General features: G+C 36.8%; 1 pseudogene; it reads right to left on the minus strand.

Annotated features, from left to right (window-relative positions):
* Nucleotides 1-6178: 6178 nt before the first annotated feature.
* On the minus strand, nt 6179-6304 carry LOC136243817 (U4 spliceosomal RNA; annotated as a pseudogene).
* Between the last annotated feature and the right edge of the window lie 196 nt (nt 6305-6500).

A 6500-nucleotide genomic window follows, 5' to 3' on the forward strand; every position in this document is an offset into this window, starting at 1 on the left:
CAATAAATTACAACATGTTAGACAATTTAACAACCGTGACAGACATTTTTTATTATTTTTATTATTACTTTATGGCAAGTATGCCAAGGGTCTGCAAGCAACTGGTACTTGCAGCCTAAAAACACAAGTTATACATACATTATAATTACTTTAACTAATTATAACTTAGCTATAGTGTTTGAAAGTTTGATGGTGGCGAGAGATTGTGACATTTGCTGCACGGACATAGATAATGGTAGGTACAGTGATTGTCATCGTCAAAATGAGTTACAAAATGATTCCACATAAATTTCTTTAGTTTAGCCTTGATGGTTGCAATTGATAAATTGGTATTGATTACAGGAAGAGCATTCCACAAACGAGGAAGACGGTGGAAATAAGAGTTTCTATTTAAGTTAGTAATATGGAGACGATGTTTGAGTTTATTATGTGTAGAGGATCTGGTGTGACCCTGAGTAAATGTAATGTATCTATTAATGTCAAAGTTTCTTGTGGGTGACTTAAGTGACTTGATCGCAAACAAAAAATCCTGAATCTCGAGGATATACATGAATGGTAGAAGATGAAGTTCTAATAACCTGGATTTGTAGCTGATATTATAATTATTCAAGATGTGTTTGGTTGCTTGACGTTGAATACGCTCAAAACATAAGATGTCCTTGATTAGGTACGGTCGCCATAACTGAGAGCAATAGGTAAGATGAGGACGAACTAGAGTAATATACAGATGTAGCTTGACTGATGGGTAGTGATTGGAACAAAAAGTACGTCGTATCAGAGCCAACGATTTATATGCTTTAGATATTATAGAATTGTAGTGATTTGACCACTTCAGGTCACTGGAGACAATCACTCCCAGGTCTTTTTGAGTCTCCTGACAATTGATTTCTGTGTTGGAAATAAGGTATCTGGTATTGGACGTTGATTTGAAGGGAACATGTACACACTTGGTAAAGTTGATAGTTAGATTGGAAAGGACTGTTTGGTGAATAATAGAGTCAACATCTTGCTGGAGCTTGATGCGGTCCTCATCACACGAGATGGTCATAAAACATTTCATGTCATCAGCAAACTTCAATACTTGACTAACTTCTATACTGGAAGAGATATTGTTCATATAAACTAGAAATAACAGGGGACCTAAAATACTTCCCTGGGGGACGCCAGATATAACTGGTAGTACACTGTCAGATAAGGTATTGTTGATAGATACCTGCTGTACTCGGTCAGTGAGGTAGCATTTAAACCACGACCACAGGGTACCAGTAATGCCAAAAGACCAGAGGTGATTTAGTAGGATTCCATGTGAAACAGTGTCAAAGGCTTTACGTATATCCAGGTATATAGTATCAATTTGCGTTGGGCTGTTGGTCAAGAAGTCAAAGAATATTAAAAGCTGTTGTAAGGTGGAAGCTCCTTTTATAAAGCCAAACTGGCAGGGATAAATTTGAGTTACCAGGTGATTTACTATTTTATTATACACTAATCGCTCAAGTACCTTTGATGTGCTGGAAAGCAATGAGATGGGTCTGTAGTTCTTAACCGAAGTTTTATCACCAGCCTTGAAGATAGGTACAATCTTATGGATCTTCCAACTCGAGGGGATGTATGCATATTGGAGAGACATAGAAAAAAGATGGTGCAACGGCTGGCAATTTTTGTAGACTACCTCGTTTGTGGAATCAATATCTATGGTGGAATTCTCTTCCCCCGTTAAACATTGAATCTTCAGTTGCTTCTCTCAAACGTCAACTAAAATCAATATTTTATAATCACTTCTTAGAAAATTTTGATTCTTCTAACCCTTGTACATATCATTACTCATGTCCTTGCTGTAAATGTATGCATACACCGCACACACCCCTATATAATTAATTGTAATTACACCTACTTTTAGTTTTAAACTTTTTAGGCTACTAGCTATGCTAGTAGACCTTCAGTGTATTCCTAACTAATTTCCGTCTTTGTAATCATATCCCTATTTGTATCGTACACTGTAAAGCATTATAATAATAATAATAATAATAATAATAATAGTTTAATTGAATCACCCCACACAATAGTTTTATTGTTCTATACCGGCCATATCTTATACCTTATTTACTACTGCAGCATTTATTACCTCAGTTTCAAAAATCGATGTGGTGGCTATTCAAACTTAACCACCTCTTGATGTTAAAAAAAGGTTAAATTTTGAGCATAATAGGCTGGATTTTTGAGCACTGCTCAAACGCATAATAGGCTATTTTCAAAGTATAATAACTATTAGCTCAAGCCTAGCAGAATAACCAAAGCTAATGCAAAAAGGCAAGCCGCTGTCTTTCTGGCAATGAGCCTAAGCAGCATGCATGTAAAAATGAAACTTTGCTAGTTGAAAATAAGAAATCATTTGTTCAGTTATGTACAATAGATTCTCCATTTTAAAACCTGTTATTGACTTTATTTTAACTTGATGTGCTTTTCAGTCACTTGCATTGGAGCAACTGATTGTGACAACCAGCAAGGATTAACATTTTAGGACTTACTTATGTAGAAAATCAGGTATATACAATTACAGCAGATATTGTATACCCAGTAATGTTACGGCTTAGCAGTTGACAACAAACAGACTTGTGTGTGTGTGTGTGTGTGGAGTCAGTAGAGGTCACTGATAAAGAAAAGCCGATTCAAAGTTGCAGGACTCTAAAAGAGTATACATGCAATATAAAAAATTAAGTGTGAGTAAGTTAGTTATTGATCACATGATCATTACAAACAATTATCCTTGAAAATGATATCTGGTATCTTTATTGCTTGATATTATGATATTCTCTTCTTGTGCATTATACTCCTTGACTGTGCAGGATATGGTCAATAGCTGTAAAGAGCTCAAATACTTTAATTATAGATGGTGAAATTGCAGTTCCAGTTTACAACTGCTACATAGCTATTGATTCAGATGGCAGTGACCTTCCTGTTGACTTAATGACTACAATATCAGCTCATTGTGGACTGCATTATAGTGTTGTGCATGCATGAGATCAGTGAAGGTGTTACTGCACTTGTATGAAAATCTGGCTCCTAATTTAGTCATGCTTCATGTCAATGACATAAGATTACCTTTCCAAGAACCTCTTATAATTGCATTTACATGATGTGTATTAAGCCATTATACTTTTCATCATCATTTAGATAGCACTGTAGCTGTAATGCATGGATGTGGGTACATTATATGCTCAGGCATCACGACCAATAAATCTTCATTAGCCTCTTGCTCTGCCAGTGGATTGTGCCAGTCAACTTCAATACTGTGAACACTAATAGTTAGCTACTAATAATAGTGTCAGCTAAAGTTTTGTTATTATGTCATTTATATGTAATTTATCTTGTCGGAATTGAGCTGCAAGTTTAATTGTACAGTGGAACCTTTCTATTATGGACATTGTGGGACCCAGAATTTTTGGCCACTTTTTGCTGTAATCTAGAAGTTTTCCTTTTTCAGAGGTAAAAATGTATTGACCACGAGACTGGTTGGGACCAACATATTTGTCCTTATTATGGTGGTTTTTTCTATTGTGTCCTTAATTCAGGGAGTTTGTTAAGAGAGGTTCCACTGTATGTGCTAGCTAGCTATAATGTTTTTACCCCTAATGTTTACAGCAGCTGATCCAGGGTTTATCAAAAGGGGTGCACCAGTATATGGAGTAGGGATCTGTGCTCCCCAGAAGTTAAAGCTTTTTGCAGGACAAAATAACTTGAATGGTTTGGCTTTTTATGTGGACTACATTGATCAAGAGTTGTATAGAGTGACACTTATTCCAGCAGATTATTATTATAGACCTAAAGAATGGCATACCCAAGATCGCATTCCTTAGCAGGCTAAATGTACCAATGCAATTGTAGATGTTAAGTGACTGTTCTATTAGAGTATTGACTGACTGCTCTATTAGAGTATCTCGATCTTGTATAACACCTACGCATACCAGTAATTATAAGCCCACATCGAAGGCCACAGTGGAACGGGAAACTAGGTCGGCACACAGTGGGACACTTTGTGCCTAGCCCTACGCCTCCTCAAAGATCTATGATTAGCGATTTCCAACCTACCAATTTTTCACACATATTTTTGCTACTTAAATTATAGACCTTCAATAAACGTTTCACAAGCTGCCGTTCAAGTAAATGGTAGCCAATGCTTCGTACTTTGTAATGCACTTTACTGGATTAAAATCCATGCGGTATTTATTGAAATACAGCAAATCAAAGTTTGAGAAATAAAAATCCCCATAGGGAGCCCATACAAATAATTGCGTACGTAATTCTAATTGGAAGAATGTGGCACCTGTGATAGCCAAAGTTTTCGAGTGTTTCCGCGTGAATCTGTTGCTGATGAGGACGAAGAAAGTGGTTCTGAGCAAACCGTATATGCTGATTTCGATTTTGCCATGTGTTTTTTGATTGGAGGACGACTGATGTTGGATTACGATGGAAATATGGCCCTTTTAAAGGTAAATCGCCATCTAACACTGCTCAGAATTCAGCCTTACAATCACCCTGGGCTTCAAGGCATCCCCCTGCATCGATGCAAGTATAGTTTGAAGGTGAGCAGTTTGTTGTCTTGCGCGGAATTGCAAAATAAGGTTCAAGGTTGAGCATAATCTTTTCAAAAGTGGAGACTGGCATGTGATACCAACCTTACATGGCTTCACACTTACCTGTTGTTATATTCTGGTGTATATTTACTGCTGTTTTGATCCATTTTATAGCAGCTTCAGTGATTATAATTTTGATCAGAAACTATTTATAATTTCTCTTTGTAGTATAGTGATGTCATTGTGTTATATAATAATTATCATCCTTAGTGCTTACAATGTGACAAATAAAGCTGAACAGTGTCCAAACAAATCTATTTTAAAAATAATGTTGCTCTTACATTGTGTTATTGATTGTCATGTTTCCGAAGTATGTGTTAATTGTGACTTGTGATGCCAGTACTTGCCATGTTATAAAATATTACTAATTTTTCTAGTTAGTTATCCCTGAAAATGCATTAGGTACCTGTGTATACTTAGTATTACACAATACACACAGTTTTATCTGTGAATCACTTGCTTTATTCATGTAATATTCTGAGTGGTCAGTCTACAAAGAAGTGGTCACTTTTGAGAGGTTTTACTTAGTTCATACGCTGTTCTTCATAAAATAGATACGTGGTGAAAATTTCATGTCGTTATTAGTTTCCTATCTAGATTTATGACACTTTGAATATTGTGTTTGGTGCCATGCAATATACATAAAAAGCATTGAAAATGCTGTACACAAAAATCATCACACTGTCAACTTCTTTTCCTTATATCTTTTGATAGGAACCACTGATTGAGGTGGAGTTTGTACTAAAATGACCCTGAAACAATACACAATATTTGTCATACCAATGAATGTATGGAATGTTAATTATTTAATTTAGTTGGAAATCTCTACTATGATCGAGTCTATGATAAAGCCAGTGGAGGACCACTTATGGCAGAGGGGGACCAACTGTGGCGGCGTAAGTTTTCCGGGGGGGACAAGTTGCAGTCAGTGTTGCAAGTAGTCCGGGGGGACCAAGTATGGTTGCTGCAACTGGTCCGGGGGGACCGGTTGTAGCATGACAGATCACAGTTTAGTTGGCTAATTTTTAGCGTTGCTATTGCTTGCTTGTTGTTGTTCTACTGCTGCTGACCAACCGGCAGTGTGCAGTGTTGCCGTACTTTATTATTATTACTGGGCAGGTAGTATCTCGGGCAGCATTTACTGATTATACCCGGGGGGGAGTTACTTGTTGCTTGCTGCCAGCTGTTAGTTGCACCAGCTATACTTGCTTGCTGTTGCGGCCTGCGGCTTATAGTTATGTAACTTATGTTAAGGCTATATATCAGCTATGGCTATTTCATTAATTTTGCACATACAGTGTTGCTTTGCATGGTGCATGTATGTATCTACAGTATAAATTCAGTCTCATAACTATATACATACTATATACACATCTCTAGGTGTAGAGGCTCAAATTACTTCAGTCACTCAACTTGGCAAGAAGTTGAAATCAGACCTTTGCTTAGATAATGAAGCAAACAAATGGAAAATTCTGTCTTGATCACCACAACTCAGATCTATCACTACCTAAATGGAATAATAATGTGTACATCAACTCTGCCCTGATATCACTGTTGCAGAGAGAAGAATTAATCAGCTATTGTGCCAAGAAATATAAGTTTAAGTTTTCAATTAGAAATAACCGTGCCTCGGTTGGACCTCACTGGCTACGGTACTACCACTGCACAAAACATAAGAAACAAAGGGAGAACACAATCTGGTCATCCGGAAAAACAAGACTGTATCTTTACGACATGATGAAGCAACCCAATAGCTAGAAACTGGCATTATTAGATTAGATTAGATTAAATTATCCATTTTTGTCAAAAGACAATGGTACACAAAAGGCTAAGCCTGTAAACGTGCTCCCCTTCACAAAAAGCACATAC

This window comes from Dysidea avara, chromosome 13 (assembly GCF_963678975.1).
Source record: "Dysidea avara chromosome 13, odDysAvar1.4, whole genome shotgun sequence".
Lineage (NCBI taxonomy): Eukaryota > Metazoa > Porifera > Demospongiae > Dictyoceratida > Dysideidae > Dysidea > Dysidea avara.